At 40.3% G+C, this 15,760-nt stretch overlaps 1 protein-coding gene across 2 annotated transcripts in view; it reads right to left on the reverse strand.

Annotated features, from left to right (window-relative positions):
* The window catches only part of CDH18 (cadherin 18), a 450,368-nt gene that overhangs the window by 358,834 nt on the left and 75,774 nt on the right, over positions 1 to 15,760 (reverse strand). The window contains exon 3 of one of the 2 annotated variants that reach the window (XM_007655498.3): positions 9,683 to 9,740. The exons of the other annotated variant lie outside the window; for it this stretch is intronic. The gene's annotated coding sequence lies outside the window, so the exon portion shown is untranslated. The remainder of the gene's footprint in view (positions 1 to 9,682; positions 9,741 to 15,760) is intronic. 2 annotated transcript variants of the gene reach the window in all.

Consider the following 15,760-nt stretch of genomic DNA (forward strand, 5'->3'; position numbering starts at 1 on the left):
GCGGACAGCAATGTTCAGTAAATACCATAAACATGAAACAATTCCTTACATTAAACCTCTTTTGCCAGGCACAGGTTGGCCATACCATTTCCCGAGAAAATCTGGGTGCTTAGAAGGACTTTAAAATAGCTTATTCCCATAGGGAAGTTTACATGCATCAGCCTTTCAGGAAACAGAGTAAGTCAGGGTTATTTCCCTTCCACAATTCTCAGTTCTGCTTTCTATATTCCTCATCATCAATCATCTTTGTTAGTATTCGGGAGATTACCCTCCTCCTTTTTCCCCTTCCACATTTCTTAGTTCTGCTTTCTATACTCCTCCTCCTCAATCATCATTGTTAGTATTCGAGAGTTTACTTGTATGCAGAGAATGGGACCAAGCACTTTTAAAGAGAAGAGGAGTAAAAGATCTAATTCCTGCTTCGAGGAGATTTTCATCTAGGCCTTTGAGAAGCACCATTTTCTTCAGTTGGTCTAGTTCCTTGACTTTTTAGCTCAAACAAAACACACCTTGAGCTCCCTCTATCCACCCTTGTCTCTCTTCAGTTTTTTGGGGGGGGAGATTTGTGAAATCCTTTGGATCCAAGCATCCCATCATTCCTGCCACTCTCCTTTCCCTTTCTGTTTTTTGCTGCCAGGGCCAGATGACACCCTAAACATAGTTTAGGAGATTAACATGTATTTAGTTGAAGGCACCCATTTCCAAATTAGCAGACACCATGTGTTACCTCCTGTGTCTAGACTTCAGGATATAGAAGTCAAACTTGACTGAGTCTAGTCTTTAACTTTAAGCACCCAAAGTGAGCATATCCTTAGTTTTTTATTGAATTTCCCCATCTCAACAAAGTGCTTTGGAAAATGGCCTATGATTGAACACTTTCAATTTTCTCTACTGAGGAGGGGCAGGCAGGTTCCCAATAAGTCAACCATATTTATCGAGTGCTTACTATGTGCAGAGTAATATAATCCTACAGGGGATACATTCTTGCCCACAGTGAGCTTGTAATCTAGAGGGAGAAGTTCTAGATACACAAAAAAGTGAAGCCTGCATCCATTTAATGCATTTCTCTTTACATTTTCACAACAAGAGAAAGGTCACAAAAGGGTTTTTGGAAACGTTTTCTCTTCTCCCCTGTCTACAGTCCCTCCTCCACCTTTGGCATTATATCTGATTTTTCTTCCATCAAGAGCCTAGGTTTCAGTTTAGAGTAAGAATTACTTTTTTTTTTTTTCCCTTCCTCAGGTCTCTCTGAACTGCAATGGAAAATTGATTTGGGGGCCTGCAAAACCTTATGTGGATTTTCTCAGTGCAGAAATGAACTGAGAATTTCTTGGATTGAGTTCAAATTGCTCAAGCTGTGACACATAGAAAAAAATTGGCGAGCCACAATTGTCTCTCCTCTGTTGATATGAAAACCATACTCTGATTTGAGCTTTCAAAAGGAGAGCAACAAAAATTAGCAGCACGCAGAATATTTTTCAATCAAAGGGGAAAGGACAATTTACTTTACATTTTTCAATGGAAAAATTAAGCTGCTTTCTTTGTAAAAAATATCAGCAACACAAGCCAAACTGTAGCTCATATAATTCTCTCTATTCAGAATTAAATCAACCGCTACCATCCAGGGTGCAAATCTTTCACTGGGCACAGAGGGGCAAACTTGAGGTGGACTTTGAGGATAGGAAAGAGGAAAAAAAAAAATGGGGAGACGGAGAGGAAAACCATAGAAAAATAAGATGGAGAAAGAGGATGGACAAAAGGGACGGGAAAGCAAAAGACAGAGAACATAAGTCTAATCTTGGCTTTCCCATTTTTCTGTTGTATGAATTTGGGCATGAGACGTTTCTGTACCTCAGTTTACTCATCCTTAAAATGGAGATTTCATACGTTTTCTCCCTCAGACCAAGTTCCATATGTGATAGGGACTGTGCCTGACCTGAGTGAAACACCTTGAGCGCTTAACATACACTGCTATTTTTAATTTTTATTGCATTATTTAAAAGTGGGAAAGGAGGTGGGGGTGGCTACAGGGAGATAAAAGAGGAAGAAGGAGGAGGAGAGAAGGGAAGGAAGGAAAGAAGACTGTCATTTGCCCACTGCTCCTTCACCATCTTTTTCTCCACTGTTGCCACCATCACCTCTGGCCCCTCTTCCACAGAAACCAGTCCTCCCACAGCCCTCTGCCAGTCCCAGAGTGGGCAGGCTAAGCCCAAGCCAATGGCTATGGAAAGGACATCTGAGGCCCAGAGGAATCATCATCATCAATCATACTTACTGAGCACTTGCTGTGTGCAGAACACTGTTCTAAGTGCTTGGGAGAGTACAAAGAAGTTGGTGGACTATTTTATGGTACATGTTAAGCGCTCACTACGTGCCAGGCACTGTTCTAAGCACTGGGGTAGATACAGGGTAATCTGGTTGGTCACAGTCCATGGGGCTTGGGGGTCACAGGCTTATTTCCCGTTTTACAGATGAAGAAACTGAGGCACAAAAGTGCAGTGTCTTGCCTAAGATCACAGAGCAGAAGAGGAGCTAAGATTAGAACCCAGGTCCTTCTGACTCTCACTATCCATTAGGCCAAGACCATGGTCTCCCTCGGTTCCCAGGGCAGGACTGATTGCTACAATTTGGATCACGTCTCAAAGATGGGAGACCTGAATCCAAGGAATTGGGCTAGAATCCAATCTCCATTCAGATTAGAGGAAGGAAAACACCGTTCCAAATGAAGCTATGGGACTCTTCTTATTGACTCTTGGTTAGACCTGACTTCAGACGCCAAGGTCGCTAGGAGCTCAAAAAACATAGCTAGGCCACCTAGTGACATCACAGCATGGAGACTGCCATAAGATGCTAGAGTATATGTAGAGGGAAACAGTTATAAATTGCCAAATAATGTCACGGTGACTTTTGAATAAAACAAGATGGGGTGCTCTGTAGACCTGAGGATGTGACGATTTCAAATATTTACATGCAGTGAGACAAGGAGATACTGGGTCTTAAAAGTGCCCATGAATCCAAGTTGTGGTAGCACAAGAGAAACTGCATTTTACCTTGGGCAAGTCATTTAACTTGCATCAATTGTTCACTCATCTTCCAAATGAGAATGGTAAACCTCAGGGTGATGTTTGAGAAATAGCTAAATGAGCCTTGCCTAACCTAGGGGCGGGGGGGGGGGGGGGGGGGGGAAGAGAGAGAGAAAGAGAGAGTTTGTAAGTTTGTAAGGGGTGGATGGTGGGGGAATACTGCAAATATTCATTCTGGTCCTTAAAATATTCCACAACTATTATATTATTGCAGGAAGCATCTGACTATGAATAGCTTGAAGAAGTACAAGTGCTGTGGATTTAATTTTTTATATGGTATCTTTCATCGCCTACAGCTAACTTGTTCCTTTATAAGATAAGCCTAATTTCTAGTACGCTATAGATATGGGAATTAATTTAATGTGTCTGGTTGCATTCAAAAATAATGAAAACCATCTGTCCCAAATATGAACTGGGATAGGAAAGCTCAGACATCTCCGTTAAGGCGAGTAACGAATTTACTGACCTAATCCTCAGATCCAGTTTTATCAAATGCAGCTGTTTTCATCGTAATAGGACTGTCACAATCAATCATTAGTGTTTACTGAGCACCTGCTGAGTACCAAACTCTCCACTTACCACATGGGGGAGTTCAACAGAAACAAAACACACATTCCCTGTCTTTCTGGAGTTTACAATTAAATGAGGGAGAGGAAAATGATTTATACAGAGTGGGGACAAAAGAAAAATAAAGGCTGTAACAGCTAGAAACACAATATATCAAGGTAGAAGAGATGAAAAATGACTATACGGCTAGATAGACATGGGTACAAGTAGCTAATGAGGCTCATATTTGCGGTGGTTAGACTGATGGATCGTGGGAATCCCTCGGTGAAAGGGCATTCAGAAGTCAGTCAAGTATCCAAGAATGCTGCCTGGGACCTGCTCCACATTAGGACACCGTCCGGTCCTACTCCAAGTCAAAACACCATTCAATCCCGGGGACACTGGCTGGTCCTGGCTCCATGTTAGGACACCAAGCTATCCCCGGGTCAGTGGCCACTCCCTGCTCCATATCGGATCACCACCTGATCTCTAGGAAGCTGCCTGGTACCTTCTCCGCATCAGGACAGCCCCAGGTCCCCACTCCAGATAGGGACATCATCTGATTTCCCGGATACCAGCCAGGACCTCTCCATACTGGGATACCGTAATAATAATAATAATAATAATGGCATTTGTTAAGTGCTTTCTATGTGCCAAGCACTGTTCTAAGTGCTAGGGTAGATACAAGGTAATCCGGTTGTCCCACCTCTTCTTTTCTCCCCCTGACCGAGCCCATTATCCATCTTCCTCTGGTTGTGCTGGCATTCTAACCTACTCCAGCACTCTCTCTCATTTGGGGGATTGCTGGCTGAGGATGCTCAGTTTTGCACGGATATTGTGCTCATTGCAGATCAAGAGCATCTAATTTGGCTGAGGAACTTTATTCAGCCAGTAGCCTTGAAAGTTCATGATAAAGGTGCAGCTGAACAAAGAAGAGAGATTTTCTTCTCCGTCCTATTCCTCTCAGTCCTTCTGTTTCTTCCCCAACTCACCACATCACCATCCAGTCACAACCTATCCTTTTTTATGTCTCTCTCCCAGACATGGTGATATGTGCCTCATAACTGGACCCCTGCTTGGTCTCAGAGACTTCTCCCCAGCCTGACTCAGAGGCCAGCTGCTGTTTTCCAAGCTTCCAGGCCAAGTTGGCAGCCCCCACCACGGTTCTAAGAATGCCAGTTTCTTCCTTTGGAAATCTCACCCCGGGTACTTGATTGCTTGCTGCGACAGACTCAAATCCAGGCAACTCGGAGTTTACTGTATTTTGCAGCACATGCCCAGTTTCACCCCAGGAAAGGTAAATTATGGTACAGAGCAAATGGCTTAGCAAATAGACATTGGTATCTCTGTGTGAACATGAAGTGGTGTAAAAGGAAAGAATTTATTTACTTTCGGAGCACAGGGATGAAAGAGAGAGAGGACTGAAAGGGACAGGGCAAAAATAGGCAGGAAAGAGAAGCTCAGACACCCAGAGATACCTCAAGGGAGAGGAGAAGACCCAATGAGAGACTCAAAGACATAGCCAAAGCCCACAGAGATGGGACTATAGCCGATATAGAGGAGATACTTTCAGGAAAAAAGGGACAAGCGAGATGCAGAAAGATAAAGAGGGCACAAAAACTCAATGATTTTGATCTGCCTTACTACTCCCACTTAAACTCTGCGTCATCCTCAATTCCTCCTCTTGACTCGGACCAGGGTTAGCAAGAATCAACTCCAAAGAGCAGAGAAGGACACCAAACCAGATCTTAGCAATATGTGAGTATGCTATACCTTCTAGAAACAGATGAAAATTGACAGACTTGGTTTTTTAAAAGGTGTTCTATAGGTTATCTACACAACTACCAATAAATTGAAAGGTCTTTTGGCTAAATTTCAGAAATCATCTTGAAAAATTTACTTCTACCCCTTGACTACCTTAATTTCCCTTTCAAACACAAAGAATATAAACACACTTTTTAAAAAAAAAAAAAGTATTTGTTAAGTGCTTGCTGTATGCCAGGCACTCTACCAAGAGCTGAGGTAGAGACAAGCTAATCAGGCAAGACACCATCCATACCCCACAGGAGGCTCTTAATCTACATTTTTTGGATGAGGTGAATGAGGCACAGAGAAGTTGAGTGACTTGGCCAAAATCACACAGCAGACAAGTGGTAGAGCTGGTATTAGAACATAGGGCTCCCGAATTCCAGGCTCATGCTCTTTCCACTAGGGCATACTGCTTCTCAACTTGGAAATAAGTATTGGTAGGTCACATTTGGATTATAAATATGACCATCTTATTTATAATTTCCTGTATTCTTCCCCAGTTCTTAGATTAGTATTTTCACAGAGGTGCTCTACAAATACTATTGAACAAACTAGTGAATGCAATTATCTAAAAATGGTCTTATCCTTTTTGATTTGTAGTCCATTTTCTATTCAGCTATCTCTATTTCACTATCCATTCAGAGTTCTTTTGTGCATTATCAACAAGGGTTTCTCAGCCCACACAATTCCTGAGTCATAAGGACATACTATTGTATTCCATAATTAGAATTTATCATCCATAGTTTTTTTTTTAAACAGTTTACTCTATGAAAGAAATAATGAAACATCAGAGCACATTTCGATAATGCTGGAGAATCTGAATGCAAAAATACTATCTCTGAACAGGGTGGAAAACATGAAAATGTGGCTTCTGGAGGGTAGTTTATTTGCTATGGAGACACTCTAGGCTTGAAATGCCATGGCATAAAAATCTGTATTGCAAGAACTAGTTTATTCTGCTCTGCAAAAAGATAAGGGGTTCCCTTCATATCTCCGTGGAATGAAATTAACAGAAGTAAGGTTAATTTTAGAATACCGAGGATCCCAATGCTTCTGTTCTCACTTATTGGTAAATGCATTAGTGCGTAATTCCTCAATCCTTTAGAACAAGCTCATAGTTCACTTTTCTTTGGAGACATATTTAACACTATCAATAGCATGGTATTAAAGAAAATTGAAAAATGTGAAAATACATCACTTAGGCAGCGTTGATAGTGAACCCATCTAATGTATAATTAATGTGACCTGCTTCTGGTTAAAGCTCACCCATACACCCTTGAATAAAATTCATAATCATCTCCGCTATTCAAATGTCACTCCCATTTGAGTCACTGTCATCATTTCAAGTCTCCTGAGTAAAAGTAGTTTCAGGAACTCAGTGACAGTCCTGTGATATTGAAAGGACTCACAGACATCGGCACAGTCTTTAAAACTGCTAATTAAACTCTAGACAGAAGTGCTAAAATGACTTTTGCTACTTTGCTTGGGCAGATCATTTTGGTCAGCCTAAAAGAAAAAAAAATAGCCCCAACACACTTTATCTGAGTCACTGTAGGCAGGCTGAAGTTGGTAAAGACTTGGTGGGGAATCTCAGATGTTCGCTCTGTCTCATTCTCAAGTCATCTTGTTTGCATCCTGAACTACATTGTTATCACTGATAATTATAATAATAATCATTAATGCATCATGGTATTATTTAATTTCTCCTTCTAGTAGGCTGTGCTCCTTCTCTGGTGGCTTGAGGAAGTGTGACCTTGTAGAAAGAACTTGGAAGTAGAACCAAGGAGGTTTGAGTTCCAGCTCCGCCACTGTCCAACTGTGTCCCCTTTCATTTAAGTCATTCATTCAGTGTACTTAATGAGAGATCACCATGTCACCATGATTGCTAATTATGTGATGATAATGACTATGGAATTTATTAAGTGCTTATTATGTGCTATACTAAGCCCCTAGGCTGGATTCTCTGCTGTGAGACCTTGGGCAAGCCCCTTCACTTTTCTACCTCATCTGTAAAATGGGGATGGAAAAGGTGAGCCCCACGTTGGGTAGGAACTGTGTCCAACCCAACTTGCTTGTATCCTCCCAGTGCTCAGTCCAGTGCCTGGCACCTAGTAAGTGCTTAACAATTATCACAATCATTATTATTACAAGCAAATCAGGTTGTACAGGGCCCTCGACCCATGTGGGGCTCACAGTCTCAATCCCCAGTTGAAGCACAGAAGTGAAGGGACTCGCCCAAGTCACACAGCATACACGTGGTGGAGCCACGATTAGGATCCATGACCTTCTAACTCCTAGGCCCGTGTTCTATCCATGACTCCATGCTGTTTCCCATTCACTAAGCTCTCACTGCACATTGCTCTAAGGGAGGGTGAGATGCTATTAACAACAGGACGGGAGCAAATAGCTTTCCCTCTGAGGCTCTAGGACTCAGGCAGGTTGGTGCATGTGTTGCCCAGTTGATTGTTTCAGAAATTTACCAATGAACCACTGGTAAAACGGCATTGGTGCCATCTCAGATGCAAAAATCTGGCCCCATCCTGTCGGGTTATCGGCCAAAGAATCTCATCTAAGCACTCAAAAAAGATTCAAACCAGGACTCAGTAGAAGTGGAGGAGCAGTTATTAAATAAGTTCAAGTTCGACGTGATGATCGGCAACATGACGTAATGGAGAGGGCAAGAGCCTGGGAGTTGGAGGACTTTAGTTCTAATCTAAGCCCCGCCACTTGTCTGCTGTGTGATCTTGGGCAAATCATTTGACTACTCTGTCCCTCAGTTACCTCATCTGTAAAATGGAGATTAAGACTGTGAGCCCTACGTGGGACATGGACTTGTCCAACCTTATTAGCTTGTATCTACCTCAGTGCTTACTACAGTGGCTGGCACATAATAAGCACTTGAATTTAAATTTTAAAGTTTGGTTACAGTTGGGTGTGTCTAAAGTAAAAAGTATACAATCCTTAAGTACTTGCACTTTTTAAAAATCCCATACAAAACTATTATTAGTCTACAAGATTCTAACCTATGAGCTTTCATTGACTAAATAAATAATTTCAAAATTTTAAACACATTCTGTTTTCCAAGAGTGCATGGATCACGTCACAGATGTATTATTATTATTACGGTATTTGTTAAGTGTTTATTATGTGCCAAGTACTGTTCTAAGCACTGCTTGGTACAAAGTAATCAGGTTATCCCATGTGGGGCTCACAGTCAATCCTCATTTAACAGAGGAGGTAACTGAGGCACAGAGAAGTTACTTGCCCAAGGTCACTCAGCAGACAAGTGTCAGAACTAGGATTAGAGCCCACCTCCTCTGACTCTCAGGCCCATGTTCTTTCCACCAGGCCATGCTGCTTCTCAAGACAGAACTCCCTCAATGGAGAATGTATTTCTTAATGGACTAAAAGTCAGTTAAGCTGCAGATGTTCAAAAAAGGTGAAATTCAGCTATCTTGTTTATGGAATCTGGAATTATGTCCATTTGTTACTTCTCTGAGTTCTTCAAATGTAAAGCTTTGGCTACAGTTAAAGCTTCTGACATCCTTCCAAACAATTCTGGAAAAAAACATCAAAAGCAACAAGGCCTAACTGAAATTGGGCCTCTCACTGGACATTCCTGAAGCACAGAGGACAGAGTTCCCTGATATATTGAAGATGTCTTCTGATCCATTATGAGGGGAGACCAAATTAAATCAATAGGGAATAAACAACCTGTTGCTCCCTAAAGTTCACTGATGGCTTTAGAATGGTAAATGGCTTTAGAATGGTATAATTCCTTCAAAATGTTGGGAAACAATCATCTCTTCTGCTTGCATAAAAATGTTTGAAAGAGTTGCCATGTCTTTAATCTGCTATGCTGCACTCATTTTATTCCAGGAAGGATGGATCCAGGTTCATTGAGACAAAAATGGCAGGGAACATTTACAGGCAGAGCGTAGTCATCATTAATCAGGAGGACAGCCAAGATCAAATTAGATTTCCTGAGGGGAGGTCAATAGCTTATCAGAAATCAGACAGGGAGAGGATTGGGGAGCCATTAGTACAATGAATCGATGTTAAGAAAATCAATAGCCAGGCCACTGGATCACAACCCAGCAAGCTAAGCAAGGGGAATGGAATAATTCTTCAAAAAGGATCTCCCTGAGAGAGGTAAGCAAGAAATCCCCATGGAGAAAAAAACACCACCAAAAGGAACAGTGAGAGCCAATAAATACTGTGCTAAGGTATTGAAATGATCTAACCTTTGGGAAGTCTCGAAGCAGGAAATTGTGACAAACAGGGTCCTGGCAGGATGGTTTCCTTAAAAAAACAGAGAAGAGTTACATTTTTCTCTTTGGGTTTGTCATAGATTTCCTATGCTGGATCATCTGGGGATGTTCTGAAGAATTCTTATATCTAATTTGTTCCAATTTTAGCTTCTCATAAGCATGCTGTTTATAATGCACTTGGTCAAAAGTGAGTAGTAATTATTGGAAGCATTAGAATAAAGGTGCCCTCTTCCCAACATTAGGGGAAATTATTTCGAGACTACTAAAAGCCACTCCATAAGGGTACTTTTATTATGCAAGCCATCCATCATAATGGGTACTGCTATGTCTTAAGGAATATATAATCATATATAATTTTAGAGCATTTTGCTAGGTACTGAAACCCAACTCGCTTATTTGACTTTACCTTAAAATGTCCATTATTACCATTATAAACTAGAAGGATCTAAAATAATTCAGAAGTTGAATACATTTAAGTGCTAACTCTTTCTTAGTCCTTTACGAATAAAAAGACAAAAATATCCCTGCGGAGTTAACACCAAATACAATTTTTGTGTGACTCAATAACTCAGTGCAGTCACTTTAAAAGCATATATAGAGAAATAACCTCTTAACATCCCCCAATTTACTGATCAATTATCCACCAAATGAACAACAGGATATGTATCATATACTCATTCATCAACCATTTAAAACTGACACACCATTCCTTCTATTCCAGCCGCTCCAAATGTCCAAGTTTACCCTACCTGGAAAGCTTGATCCTCAACACAAACCCACATTAATTCTTACCCAACACTATTCCTAATGTATTTTTATGGGAATTGCTTCAGCTAAAGATTTTTGAAATATTTAATTCAATAGCTATACAGATACTGAAACAGCTTAATTTTTAATCTAGGTGTTGCCCAGAATTAAAGCATGATAACATATGACCACCACCAGACAATAAGCGTGGCTGCCAGATTTTTATTTTTTTTTTTTAATAGCTGGCCCAATAAAAAGTGCCATTCTATCTGTTGAACATCTGCTATAGTCTGGAACATAACTTTTTTTTCCAGAAAATAATATCAGATTCACACCAAGAGACTTCTCTTCCTACCAGAAAACATAACAACAACAGTATTTCTTCAGAAGAGTAAATTTCAAAAGAAAATATACACCAATTTTATATAGTAACAATAATAAATCACGGAACTTGATATTACTCAATGTCAAGCAATGAACTAAGAGCTGGGATGGACACAAGATAAATCTGACGAAGCAATCCCTGTCCGACATTGTCTAAGTCTAAGAAAGAAGGACAACGGGACAATCCTCACTTTTCTTTTGGGTAAACTGAAGCAGAAAGAAGTGCACTGACTTGCCCAAGGTCAAATATCAGGTGAGAGGTGGGCGTTATTAGAACCTGGTTCTTCTGACTCTAAGCCTGTACACGTTCCACTAGGTTGTACTGCTTGCCCCATCATCAGTATCAGATTAACAAGTATATCATAGCTAATCACTATTAATATGCACTCAATAATGACTGATTAATACTTTTAAGTTCATCTCCCTCGTTAATGTGCTAGCGGGGGTAAGGAACATACCTGGTGGTTCTGATGCATTTTCCAAGGGATGAGCATAGTGCATCTGACTGGGGAGATTCTCAGTCAATTAATAAAATATTTATTAAGCACTTACTATGTGAAGAGCACTGTATTAAATGCATGGAAAAGTACCATGCGACAAAGTTGGTAAACAAGTGCCCTGCCCACAAGAAGCTTACAGTCTAGAGAGGGAGACAGGCATCAGGAAGGGAAAATGACAGAATATATGGCTATGTATATAACTGTTGAGGAGCTGAGGGTGAGGTGAATATCAAGTGCATAAATAGCACAGATGAGTGCCTAGGTGACAGAAAGGGGTGGGGGGGGAGGGACAAGGGGAAATGAGGGCTTAGTAGGCAAGATCTCCTGGAGGTTGTATGATTTTAGGAAGGCTCTAAAGGTGTGGAAGAATGGTGTGAAGAAGGAGGGATCAGTGACGGAAAAGAAGAGCTCGAGGTGCAGAGATGAGTTGGCATTAGAGGAGCAAGATGTGCGAGTTAGAGCATAGTAGGAGTTCAGCGAAGAAAAGTAAGGAGAGAGAGCTGAACAAGTACTTCCAAGCCAATGGTAAGGAGTCTGTGTGATATAGAAATACAGGAGTAAATATAAATTTACTGCATGCTTGCTCTATGCAGATAACTGTACTAAGAACCGGGGAGACTTCCACGGTATTGGTAGACATGATTCCTGCCCTCACAGAATCGATTACTACTATTACCACCACTAACACCCTCACTCTCTGATGTTACTGACACAGATTTGCCAAGCCCGGTGTGGGCAGGGATTGTCTCTCCTTATTGCAGAATTGTACTTTCCAAGCGCCTAGTTCAGTGCCCTGAGCACAATAAGCACTCAATAAATAAGATTGAAATGAATGAATATGGCTGAACTTCATATCCTAATGGTGAGGTCCTTAGCCATATGCACCAATTTGGCTGAAAAGAGGGGTTTAGGTTTGACATTTTCCCATGCTATTTTTCATTGCTATTGTTATCGTATTTGTGATGTGATAAACACCACTCTAAGCAATGGGATAGATAAAACTTGATCAGGACAGACACAATCCCTGTCCGACATGGGGCTGGGACCCCAAGTAGGAAGGAGAACATATATTGACTCCCCATTTTACAGCTGAGGAAAGTGAAGCACAGAAATGTTAAGAGACTTTTCTAAGGTCACACAGCAGACAACAGCAGAGCTAGGGTTTTTTGGGTTTGTTTTGTGGCTTTTGTTTTTTAATTACGGTATATGTTAAGTGCTTACAATGTGCCAAGCACTGTACTAAGCATTGGCGTACACCCAAGTTAATTAGGTTGGACCCAATCCATGTCCCACATGGGGCTCACAGTTTTAATTCCCATTTTACAGATGAGGTAGCTGAGACAGAAAGAAACTGAGTGTCTTGCCCAAGGTCATCAGCAGACAAGTGGTGGAGTTGGGATTAGAACCAGGGTCCTTGTGAATTTCAGGCCCATGTTCTATCCACTAAGCCACACTGATTTTAGGTTCTCTGACTCCCAAGCTCATGCCCTATTCATTAGGCCAGTGTGCTTTCCATCCTGCTACAGGTAAATTAAGGTCCTTGTTTTGCTATTGAGGTTATCAGATAATCAGGGTCGAGTCTTTATTAACTCGACCTCCTTACATTCCAATCATCATGAGTCTTTGCCTAAGAAAGCAACCCCAATTTTCCAATTTCTGCCAAAAATGGTTATCTCCCTGCTGCATTATCTCCCTTCTGCCTGATGCTCTATCACATTATTTAAAATTGCTTCTCATGCACCCTTGAAATTTCTTTACAGCCCCTGGGATTTCGCGTGCTCCCTTTGGATCCCCATAGAGCAGCACTGGGGTCATCATTGTGGTATTTAAGTGTCTACTATAAGCCAAGCACTGTATTAAGTGCTGGTTCGGGGTAAAGCATAATCGGATTGGACACAGTCCCTTGCTCCACACAGAAAGGGGAGGGAGAGCAAGACATTGAAAACCCATTTCACAGACGAAGAAACGGTGGAATAGAAAAGTTAAGTGACTTTCCCAAGGTCACACAAAAGGCAAGGGAAAAGTCCACCTAACATTCCCCTGAAGAGCCGTGAGCACCGCTCCACTGCTGGAGAGCTGACAGCACTTAGGAGCCCAGTGTTAGTTATCTTGTCCTGTCCATTTGGTGTTAAGTGATGGTGGTGTAACAGCTCCAGGAGCTGGATATATCTTCCAATTCATTTTCAAGACCGGATACCACACACATCTTATAATCAACATGGAATGGATTTTGATGGTTCGCTCCGTTTTTTAGTCTTCCAAAGATTACAGAGTTTAGCTTAGGAATCATTCCTGATATCACTTAGGAATAAAACATTGGCTCTTAAGGATCAAAAGGTCAGAAATTCATTGATAGTGAACTTTTCCTTGTACCCAGTCATCGCACTGTGCTTGCTGATTGCAAGCTTTGTTTTGAAATTATGGAATGCTACTACACAATCTCACCTGAGCAAGCAATACTAGGGGACAAAGTCATCATTTTTAAACTTGCTTAACTTATGAGAGCATATGGATTCAAGACGATGGACACAAGCACTCCAAAAAATAGGGAGTTTCATAACTTATGAAGTCTTTATCCTCAGCATTTCCAAACTCTTGCAAGCTTTCCAAGAAGTTTGTGAACTTTTTCCTTGCGTTTTATATCAAAGATGCCCCTTGGTATGGAGATATAAATAGCTTTCCCATTAACACACAGAAGTTCATTATAGAGATGAGAATACATCCTGAGCCTGAGGTATGAAAGTAAGGTAATGGGCTTGTGAAAACCTAGGGGAATGGAATAGCAGGAAAAGGTCTAGTAGGAGCTTAAAGGATTTGCAGTTCAGGGGGAATGGCTTATTTCTTCTGTGAGACAACCAGAAACTTATGCTCTTTACATCTAATTAAAAAAAAGGATAAAACCTAACTTTGCCTCATTTTTAATCTGGAAAAAATATATATATATAAAATATGAAATATATATATATATAGCATATATATATATATATATTTGCTATAGAAAACTTCATTTTCTGTTAACCAAGCTAAGTTTCAGTTCTTAATCACTGTATGCACTGGAGTTAGGCCTCCATTACTATAAAGCATCAAAATTAGATAGGGGGAAGAAGAGAATAGAATACAATCAAAGAGCCTTTATGTTCCGCCATTCTTTGAGGTTACACAGGATGGACATGATTTAAATTAATCTTCAAAAATATATTCAAAATGATACTTCTAGATCTTACTTATAATTATGCAATTAAACTAGATCTCTTCACTCTTTTTTAAAAATGTATGTATCTACATAATAACTGTTTTTGAAATGGGTGATTTAATTACCCCAGAAGGATTTTTTTATTTTATTAATTCTACAATCCATAAACCTTATCTATAATGATCACATCCCGAGAGCACAAGAGAAAATGGTTTAAGAAAGAGCTAACCTAGCCATCTCAGAGTCAATCTCTCTGTCATACAAGTGGAAGATTGGCATCATACAAGCAGAGAATAATGGTAACTTTAAGATTCGCTCAACAAGTAAGAAAATTTAACCTATTCATAGATTCTCCCTGTTATTCTACGATGGCACAGGACTTAATACTTGGACTTTGTACTTTGAATCAGGGCAAGTATAACTAGAGACTAATTTTACATTTGAAAATTTGGGCGGTTGTTTTAATGGTCCTCAATATAGCAGGCATAATTTTGCAGCACATCAGAGTCAGTACTTTCAAAGAAGAGTGCATAAATACTTACAGATACACACATTTGGCTCCAGATTCATTCCGGGAACTTTCCAAAGTATTTGTCAGTCCTCAAAAACATACCTAGATTCCTCCAAAGTAGGAAATTTCCAAACAGCCCCTATGCTAATAGGGTAAGACTGAAGGAAAAAAAAAGGCACAAATGCAAGTACAAGGATGATGCAGAAACGATACCAAGTAGGGAAAATGAGGGCTTAGATGTGAAAGGCCTCTGAGAGGAGATGTGATTTTACTAAAGCTTTGAAAGTGGGGAGAGTAATGGTCTGTCAGATATGTAGGGAGAAGGAGTTCCAGGCTAGAGGTAGGATGTGGGTGATGGGTTGGTGAATATTCTGTTGATTTTTGACTTTTAAAACCAAATATATATATATATATATATATATATATATATATATATATATATATAAGCAATCATTATTAAGAGGCATTCGTGGCATGCTGTAACAATTCACATTCAATTTAAAATATGAGAATCCTTTTCATAAAGTACCTTCACACCTCCAAGTTTTGAAAGCACTGACATGTACTTAACTCTTGTTTAATCATTAGGTTTGGGTTTTTAGACACATAAAATTCACACTTTGTCTTCCATCTCCTGATGGAAACAACTGTAATAAAGCATGCCAACCATGAAGAGAACCATTTATTTAATTTTCTGGCAAGCTCCAACTCAAAAA

This window comes from Ornithorhynchus anatinus, chromosome X3 (genome assembly GCF_004115215.2).
Source record: "Ornithorhynchus anatinus isolate Pmale09 chromosome X3, mOrnAna1.pri.v4, whole genome shotgun sequence".
Lineage (NCBI taxonomy): Eukaryota > Metazoa > Chordata > Mammalia > Monotremata > Ornithorhynchidae > Ornithorhynchus > Ornithorhynchus anatinus.